The 10,868-nt window shown below is 40.0% G+C and overlaps 1 pseudogene; it reads right to left on the reverse strand.

Annotated features, from left to right (window-relative positions):
* Positions 1 to 408: 408 nt before the first annotated feature.
* On the reverse strand, positions 409 to 527 carry LOC137497195 (5S ribosomal RNA; annotated as a pseudogene).
* Between the last annotated feature and the right edge of the window lie 10,341 nt (positions 528 to 10,868).

A 10,868-nucleotide genomic window follows, 5' to 3' on the forward strand; every position in this document is an offset into this window, starting at 1 on the left:
AAGCGAAAGGAAACATGTATACAGTTCAGAACGGTTATCTCAGAGGGCCGCGAGATGAAAAGTGACGTTTGCCTATCCTGTAGTCCCATAAGAGTTGCCAACGCCTGGAAATGGAACCAGTGTTTTATTTGTGGTTGTGGCATCTTAGTTAATGGCCACAGAACCGTTGCTTCGATTGCATTCTTTATGTTAAAACAATTAAAATAAGGATACTGAAAATAAACTTCAGTAACTATACATTCCAGACAGCCAAAAAAAAAAACGGCACTTAATGCCCTTGCAAGGGCCTTGGCCTGCCGAGCGACCGCTGCTCAGCCCGAAGGCCTGCAGATTACGAGGGGTCGTGTGGTTAGCACGACGCATTCTCTCGGCAGTTATTCTGGGCTTTTGAGACCGGGAAGGGAATTGAGCCAACGGCACGTGGTGTTCCCAAGCGTTCACCCATCCAAGCCCTGACCACGCCCAATGTTGCTTAATTGCGGTGATCGGACGAGGACCGGTGTATTCAACATGGTATGGCCGTTGGCATTCCAGGCGGCCACCAGTAGGGAAATTGTGAATATCTGTATTCACGGCCAACGGGGCCAAGACGTTCGATTGTAATTATTTTTACTCTTTCTTCATGTCGATAATTAACATCCTACTGGTACAATATTTTGACATAAATATGTCTTAGAGCTGGGGGTTATCCGAAAACGTGTGCAACTAAATAGTGTTATGCAACAAAATGTGTGGCATGATGTTACCTAGCAACAGCATATAGACAGTTGCACAGGCCATGGGTCTGTATAAAGAGAACTGCACAGGCCATGGATTTGTATGTCATGGCCATCCATTAATACTTTACATCACAGCCTGCACGCACGGTAGCTAGGTAACATTGCGTCACACACTTTATTGAAAGATATTTATGATCATTTGCTTTTCCTGAAGGGAAATTTAACAACATTTTACTAACGTGCCTAGATTGTACGAATTTATAATTAAGATGTGTCTACTTCGTAACACTTCCAACAGTATATGTGTGAATTTAAATTCATGTCCCTATCATTAAATTCTTTCATTTCACATCCAATTGCTACAATACAAAGGTACACGTACTCTACATTTAAAATCATTTCGGCCGAGTCCCAACACAGCTTCATAGTAGTTCTATATTCACCGTCCAATGGTTACTCACAAGCGACACGTCTCCGATCTACGTACACTGTTTTTTCTCATATATTTAAATACTACACTTATAATTAGGGGGCGGATGTCAGTGACCTAAAAAGTTACTGAAAATGTCCAATACAATGCCCTTAAATTTGTGAAAAAATACTGTAAAATAAAAAAAATTGCTTTAAAATATTTGACCAAATTGAATTCTAGAGAATGTGTATCAATGGTTTTACAAGTAATATGCGAGTAGTTTATCCCTGTCCTATTCACTGCACAGCTCTTGTTTTTACAGACATAATTAATTCCTATTTTACTTGGAATTGTATATAAACATGGACATAGGCCTACCGATTCGCTGGATGCTGTACTAGCACGTTGTCCCCGAAGAATCCGGAAAAACTGTTCTTGGCGCTCGTTACAGCTTTCAGATGTTTTTCTCCTTTCATGTGCTGTTGTACAACAAATTTCCTTTCCGCACTCACTTTAACACAGCACAATTTACAAAAAGTAGAACACGACCATCTGTTGTAAACACGTCTTTTCCAAATTCATTCGCTAGATGATTAAAAAAACATTTTGTGGCGGTTTTACTCTTGGGCCTTTTTTTTTTTTTTTTTTTTTGCATAGAACTATAATACAAACTTGGCAGGGTAATTCTTTACTGACGCGGAAGATTATAGAAATGTGATTTCCAATACCTTCTCGCTTCCATTTGTTCTTGACCTTGAGGTATTCGGGGGTGAATGGCTGGCTGTGGGACAGGGTATGAAGGCTGGTACATTCCTTGTGGTTGATACATGTTAGAGAATACTTTCTCCTAATTATCCAAGTTCTGTATTGTGTTCCTGCACATACTCAGAAACACGAGACTCACAAGGTATAAAAAATTATTTCTCTACTAGTCATCAACAACTGCTGGTCAGATTGCTTGGTCATGAAGATATTTAGCAAATTTATCCGTATGTAAAAGAAAATTATAATTATATATAATTATAATTATCACTTGTGTACTTTTATCAGTATGACAAAGAATGCATGCATTAAAATGTTTAAATGATCTAAAATGCTTCAAAATGCTACATATTGACCTATAACTTCTATAAAGTTGAAATAATGACTGATCATCCCAAATCAGCGAAAAATGCAAAAGAAATCTAAATAAAAACGTGCTGTTGCCATTTGTTATATCGCAGAATGAATTTGTATATTCTATGTTACAAAGCGTCCTTCTAATGCAAAGGGAAAGAGGATGACAATTATACAACATGCGCTCCCTACTTATAATTACTATACCAATACTATACGAGAGTATACTGGATCCTTAGACTTAGTTTATTGAGAAGCAGCAGTGAAAAAAAAAATCAATATTTGTTTATATACAGTGCGGATCTCTTCTCTATAGCAAAACGCAGAGAGGTGGCTGGGGCCATGATAAGGATAGTAAGCCGAGAAGTACTATGCAATACTCTGCTAATGTTCCTTAATTACAGTTTATCAAAGTTAGAGGAGAACGGGGATCATGTTACGTTACCTCTACCAACCGCCGTGAAGCTTGCGTGCGTGCCGACGGAAATCACTTCGAACACTACTATGATGTCGTTTCTCGCTCGGTCCAGCGTAGACTCTTATTACATGAGACGCACTCATCAACAGTATGCCCGCAGATTGTAGTACGAAAGGTTCTATACACAATCAATAATCTCACAAACGCTTAAAATAAGGGTTATTAAATTCAGGCATCCGTGCGCTATTGCGATCTTAAGGAACACAGTTGTGGTATGAAAATAGTAGTGAACTGGACTATATATCCTGGTCATGACACTTTCCGTATCATCTCCCCCCCCCCCCCTAAACATCTCCTTCTCACCATATAATATTATTCTTTAATATTTACTCTACTGATGACTTGCTCCTCGAATTGACATAAAGTACCACTTCGCTTCAGGCATACAATACGTATCATCAACAAGTATTGGCATGGAGATATGGCAATATTGTGCCTCAACTCCCGTTAAAGTCTGTACACGTTTGAGGGGAGAAAAACCTGTAACTAAACAGCTGTGAGTATTCCGGGGTATATCGGACGTTTATGTGTGGTCGGCTGAATACCCAACCTTACTTGCTGTCTTGGCGAGGGTTTCAGGACGGATACACATTTTGTTGCCAAACACTGGTCTTAATGAAAATTCCACACGAAGTAGTCGGGAAGGCGAGTGACAAGACCCTGATGCACACAAAGAACACTTTCTCCACACACCCACACACACACTCTCTCTCTCTCCGGATCCTTAGGACTTAGTTTATTGAGAAGCAGCAGTGAAAAAATCAATATTAATGTATATACAACCTGTGTCTGAAACGTTCGGTGAATGGTCGCCTAGTTTGTACACAGTGCTAGTTCCGACGATGCGCTTGCACATACGCATTGCGAGACATGATACCAAGACAACTCAACACAGTTAAACAGCGTAGAACGCTGCAACACATCGCACGGAGTCAGTGTGAGGATTCGTGTCATTGCACAATGGAGTACAATACGGAGCAACGCGTTAACATGAAGTTTTGCTTCCACCTAGGCAAAACGGCAACGGAAACACACGCAATGTTACTACAAGTTTACCACGCTCAAGCATTGAGTAAAAAGTGCGTTTCTGACTGGTGGAAAGTAAGGTGTTGAGGACGAGACGCGCTCGGGTCGACCAACCACAAGCACATCTACAGACAACATCGAACGAGTGCGACAGATGCTTGCCAATGATCGGTGACTGTCCTTACGAATGATAGCCCTGAAAGGCCACCGGTTCGACAGTGTAGCTGGTATCCAACAACGCGTGACAAGGGTATTCTGGGAGATTCCAAAAGAAGCGTTTGCTACCAGATTCCAGCAGCTTTACAGTCGATGTCAAAAGTGTGTTGTAGCTAACGGAGATTACTTTGAAGGCCAGTAAAAGGAATTTTGTGTGTAACTTACTTTGTCTTTATTTCATGAGACCATTCACCGAACTTTTCAGACACAGGTTGTACAAGGCGTAAGTTATGACTTAATGAGCGTTAATACGAAGTGACAGTTGGCAACAGAAGGGCCATGAACGTCATGAAAATAGAAGACTACGACCTAGCAAATCTAATACCATCGGAATCGGAAGGAAACAAAAGTTGACCAAGGAAGGCTATATCGGAGAGAAAAACATGAGGAGCCTCGCACAAGAAAGTCGAAGCATCTCTAGCCTCAGGCAGGGGTCCTGCGGTCACCAATCCAAGTTCTGAAGTTGAGAGCGTCAGGAGGCGCACCTTGCAGCAGCTATTAGCCAGGCACAGGGCAGCATAGATGTATCTTGTGCACTCACCCAGAAAGGAACTACTTACAGTTTTCGGCTTAGCTGGCAGGAACAGAGTTAACAGTTGATCCAATTGTTGATATCGTCATTGTTGTGCATGGAATCAAAATCCTTTATTTAAAAACAAATCCTAAATATATTGAGTGGGATTTGAACTGCAGCCTCAGTCCGACTCGTTGGCTGAATGGTCAGCGTACTGGCCTTCGGTTGAGAGGGTCCAGGGTTCGAATCCCTACCGGGTCGGGGATTTTAATCGCTTCTGATTAATTATTCTGGCTTGGGTGTATGTGTCCGTCCCAACACTCTCCTCAGCATATTCAGACAACATAACACACTACCGACCACCACAGAAACACGCAATAGTGCTCACAACCCTCCATATAGGTTTGGCGTCAGGAAGGGCATCCGGCCGTAAAACAGGACAAAATTCACATGTGCTACGCAGTTTGCACCCGCGACCCCACAGGTGTGGGAAAAAGCGGTATGAAAAGAAGAAGATTCGAACTGCAGCCGCACTGCTGAAAAGTTACTGACGGTGTATCTTCATTATCACGACGACGGCGACAACGATAATAATAATAATAATAATAATAATAATAATAATAATGATAATAATAATCATTCGGGAGGCAACAACGAAGACACAGCAAAACAGTAAAGGTCGAAAAGTGAAACAGCTCGATGACAGATATCGAGCCTCCTTGCGCTAATCAGATATGATGCATCTTGTAAGCGGTTGCAAATGGGTAACATTTTCGGTGAAACTCAAGGATTCATGATGACCGCACAAAACCAAGTGGTAACACCAAAAAACTACCGAAAGTACAACAAATACCAATACTTTTCAATCAATCAATCAATCAATCAATCAATCAATCAATCAATCAATCAATCAATCAATCAATCAATCAATCAATCAATCAATCAATCAATCAATTCTGATCTGCATTTAGGGCTGTCGCCCAGGTGGCAGATTTCCATTCAGTTGGCTACCTAGCCTTTTCAAAAAATACTGAAAAATCAAAATCTCCCTCGGTAAATTATTCCAATCCCTAATTCCTCTTCTTATAAACGAGTATTCGTCCCAATTTAATAATAATAATAATAATAATAATAATAATAATAATAATATTAAAGTCCCACTAAGTACTGTTTTAATGGTTCCCGGAGATCACAAGGTGCCGAAATTTTGTAATTTTGTCCCGCTGGAGTTCTTTTACGTGCCAGTAAATCTACCGACACGAGGCTGACGTATATGAACACCTTCAAATACTATTGGACTGAGGTAGGATCGAACTTGCCGAGCTGGGGTCATAAGGCCAGCGCCTCAACGCTCTGAGTCACTCGTCCCGGTCCAATTCTTCCTCTTAAATTCAAATCTCGTCATCTTAATATGATCTCTCCAACTCTTAGAAACTCAATTCAGATTTATTATTTTACTAACATCATTGTACATTCCGCTTATTCGAGCTGCTCTTCTCCTTACACCTAATTTTTATTATTATTATTATTATTATTATTATTATTATTATTATTATTATTATTATTATTATTATTATCCAGACGTATAGTATTACTTTACTTGCCTTCACGTTACGTACGCCAGCAACTCAGTTGACCCCATGAGACTAAATGAATCTCATGTCAACTCTTACACTAGGATTTAAATCCTTGGACCAGCCAGAAATCGAACCCAGGGAATCTGCGTATGAGGTGGAGATGATATTCCAATATTATCAAAATGATTCGATGTGCATACATTGTGAAATTAAATGATTGATTATACGAATAGCTATAATGAACGACATTAGGATGTATTGCAAAACCCCACTCGATAAACAACCCGTAATGCCCCGAACATCACGTAGTCCGAAAAGATCCGACAGATGGAAGCACACACGGTCAAGGAATGCAGTTGCTGATTCTTCCACAAATACAGATCAGGCTTATATGTACTTTAGTCTAAAATAAATAAATATTAAATTACAAAATTGTACTTTTAATTAGTTACGTTTGCAATGATTTCACTAAAATCTCTGTCTTCTTCAGCTACGCCAACAAATAGAGGTCAAGATCTGTATCTTGACTCGGCACAGTTCATTTGTGAAATCAGTTGTTCATACAAATAAGTAAAAGAAAATATACCCTAAATATTGCCCGTAAATAATCGTAATTTCATATGTTTAGCAACATGAAAAAATACACAATATTTAAACTACCTTTATCGTAAAACAGATGTTTAAAAACGCATAATTTTCCACAAATATCAATTCGAGCTGAGAAGTAAGTCTTACCTTCGTAGGTTACACGTGAATAGGATTTACAGAGAGTAGAAAAATCGTTCTTCCCAGTCATCATGAATTTTGCGTTTTGGTGCTGATGTTATCAGCTTCGAATGTGCCATGATGGCTTTCCAACATGAATTGCACTGCTGCCTGCGGGTGCATTACTCAGGTTTACGATACGAAAGAGTGATGGATGAATGAACACTGACGTATCACTGTATCATCTCTTGTAGTTTGGGCGAAGGTCAAGAGCCGTTTGTGTTCCGTGAACTAGTAAATGTCCATGAATGCTCTACGATATTCGCATAACGTCGTTGCGCCTGCGAAAACCGGTATGTGATAATGTTGTGGGAGAAAATGCTGACCGCAACACATATATCAAGAGAGAAAATTCAATGAAATTACTCGCACGACATTGATCCTTGAATGACAGAACCTTATCGGTCAAAGTTCTAAGCTGAAATATTTCACACAGCAGTTTCCGCAGGCGCAACGATGATAAGATTCGAAGGACAACTCTGACAGGACAATTATTATTCTATACTCCATAGAGATATAAAATCTGGTTACATTCAAACAAGCTTACGCCACACACAAACAGATAGAAGAATTAGAACGAGCGCAAGGATAAGTGGGATGAAAGAAATCTTGTGGTCACGCATTCACAATCCCGAACAGAGGTATGCCGGAATTCCTGGCGGGTAGTTCTTGTCGCATGAGCCATGGTATTCCTACAATGCCGCAGGAATGTGTATTAAACCCGTATATTGACAGGCCCCGCAAGCAAACAATGTGCCGGAGAGACAAGGATGTCGAAGTGTCCCCACTCTAACCATTAAAAACAACTTATTTAGAATGTTATACTCATATCCAACAGATGGTATGCTCCAGTAAGTAATACACTAGTTATTTAGGAATGCGAAGCGGAAGTCCCCAAAAAATACTAAAATATTTTTACTTCTCCTTCTCCTACTACCGCTTTTCCCACATCTGTCGGGTCGCGGGTGCGAACTGTGTTGCACATGTGTATTTGGCCAAGTTTTACGGACGGGTGATCTTCCTAACGCCACCCTATATGGAAGGATGTAATCACTATTGCGTGTTTCTGTGGTGTTTGGTAGTGTTTTGTCTGAGTATGAAGAGGAAAGTGTAGGGACAAACACAAACACCCAGTCTCCGGGTCAGAATAATTAATCAGACGCGATTAAAATCCCCGATCCGGCCGGGATCGAACCCGGGACCCTCTGAACCTAAGGCCTCGACGCTGACCATTCAGCTAATGAGTTGGACGCTAATAGCTCGAATATCAAAAATACCAATACTACATGGGAAACGATAAAGCATATTCCATGAGAGCATTATTTATTTAAATTAATGAGCAAGTAAGATAATAATAAGCAGCCATTAATAAATAAGAGCAATAGTAATATTTGCTTAACGTCCTTTCAATAGGTATTGATTTTGAGCACAACGCACGGGCGTCGCCTATTGTCCTGTAGTTGTTCTTAAACGTGCCAAAAGCCAACAACATAGCATTGTCATATTCACACAACATCAAATACCACGAACTTCAGCAAGGATCGAAGCAGCCATATCATGAATAGACCAATGATTAAGCGCCTACATCGGACATGTTCCATCGTCTACGTTAAGCTATTTCCACAACGATTGTCATGGCGATCAATATCTTCTCGAATTTTAACTACAAGCGTGGGAGTAGTGGCCAGTATAGCTCTGAACCAAAGTGATGAAATGACGTATGGCTTATAGCGCCGGGAGTATCCGAGGACAGACCAATGTGTTGAATACCCATGAATTCACGAGAGTTGTGTTCAACTCTTGCCATCGCTAATCCTTAGAATGGTTTCCATGCGTCTAGGGCTGAAAGATAGTATACTTCTCCCAAGGTATGTCCTCAACAGTTACTTTCATTTAACTGCTTCAAGGTCACCGTTACAATTTATTAACAGTTATTATTAAGGCCCTGAGGTTTAGGTTTTAACCTATTTTTTCCTTCGCTATTTAATTAACAAATTTTAAGATATACATTCATTTCCCACTTCAGGAAGCAGAACATCTGAATGCCATTGTAAGGCCTACCCAAAAATACCAAAATGAGAGATTGACACCCAATATAACCTAAATAGCTGTTTTGCCCTCTTTAAATGAATGATGTTAATTTCCCACTGAAACTTGCCGTAAAATGATTTCCACCAGTACTCCAGTCGTCCACTGAGAGTACTTTAGACAGAACGTGTAGTGAATGGTTGCCATAACACTGGTCCAACATTAATAGCTGTATAGCTAAACAATGCCTAAATTGAGAAACGGATTCCTGCTGATCGAAACCTTACTACGGATGCTCGAATAGTCTTCGTCAAGAATGCTGCGAGTAAGTAAGATTTCCATAACTAACCTCTAATAATAATAATGCTATTTGCTTTACGTCCCACTAACTACTCTTTTACGGTTTTCGGAGACGCCGAGGTGCCGGAATTACGGCCCGCACGAGTTCTTTTACGTGCCAGTAAATCTACCGACACGAGGCTGACGTATTTGAGCACCTTCAAATACCACCGGACTGAGCCAGGATCGAACCAAGTTGGGGTCAGAAGGCCAGCGCCTCAACCGTCTGAGCCACTCAGCCCGGCGACTAACCTCGTAAACTGCACTATAATACCCCAGCACGCTCACTGAAGTATACTTAGGATTTTATTTTTTGTTTCATGCTAAATGTGAGTAGAAATCTCATTTTGAACAGCATAAATCTGCAGTTGCCCATTTGTTAGTGTAGTTAGGACAAATAAGTCGAGCAGCAACACTAAGCAAATACTTCTTTCCTCCACAGTCTGCAATCCTGAAGATAACTGTACCTTTCACCGAAACCAGATGTTGGGACGCAAACGTCCCATGGAACGCGCTTAACCCACTCTACTGTGAAAACATCCTTAGAAGACATCAGTAGCCGTATCTACGAAGCAAAACCTTACAAATTCTATTTTAAACATACAAGAAACCTAAAATGAAAGTTTATATCACCTAAAATTCTGGGCCCTAGATTACTCAGAAGTCCAAGCTCGATTACAGATCGGGCGCTCAGACTTCATGAATAACCACGCTCGAGTACGGGTCTGGCTGCCGTACTTAACTCCATAGTTATTCGTAAACGACGTATACTGGAGTCATCACTTGCCTTGGAGCTTGCCGTCTGTGAGATATCCTTCCAAATATAATTGAAAATGTTGTTGTCCTAGGGAGTTCCGTTAACTGTTCTTTCACTTTGCATCTCGTCACAATTTTTACAATACCTCCGAAAATAAAAAGATATACAGAAAGATTCTAGTTTTACATGACTGTAGATAACGTGACCACAGCCGCAAGACTTCCTGTCTTACGCTAAGTTCGAACTACGGGGACAGATATTTCATTGTTTAAAATGTCATATGGATTGCCGGGATTCAAAACGCGACCGTCTTATTGAGAAGCCAGTGACAATGCTAGCCACTTGCAGTACTGTCGTTCTGTTGTATACTATAACGGAGTTCCTCGTATTGCAACTATAATATTTCCCTTATTTACAACTGATCCAAAATACAAACGAGAATCACGAATTTAGTAAGTACCGGTATACTTCCTTGTTATAAAATATCAAGACCGAATTTTTGGAAAATCGATTTGCCGATTTCAAGTACCTAGAAAATGATTTTGAATTTGTAAATCCTATGCATGCCCAACCTGCAAAGATAAGATTGAATTTGCAGCTCGAATTAATATTAGTGCAAAATGATACTTTTTAAAGCATATGTATCATTGTAAAATTAAGATAATTTACAGCTAAAATTTTGGTTATGTTCCTTTCTACTTATCTGTATGAGCAATTGTTTTCAAAAATGAACTATGCTAAGCCAAAGTCAAGATCTCGTTTGACTGACGAACATCCGGAGGCGCAGTTGAAAATAGTTTTAACGAAATGAAAACCTACATATTTTAATTAAATGACTGCAATTTTTTAAAAGTAATTAAAAGTAACATCTTGAAATTTATTATTTATTTACTGTTAGTCGGAAGCACACAAACCGTAATA

The sequence above is a fragment of the Anabrus simplex genome, chromosome 1 (genome assembly GCF_040414725.1).
Source record: "Anabrus simplex isolate iqAnaSimp1 chromosome 1, ASM4041472v1, whole genome shotgun sequence".
NCBI classification, from domain to species: domain Eukaryota; kingdom Metazoa; phylum Arthropoda; class Insecta; order Orthoptera; family Tettigoniidae; genus Anabrus; species Anabrus simplex.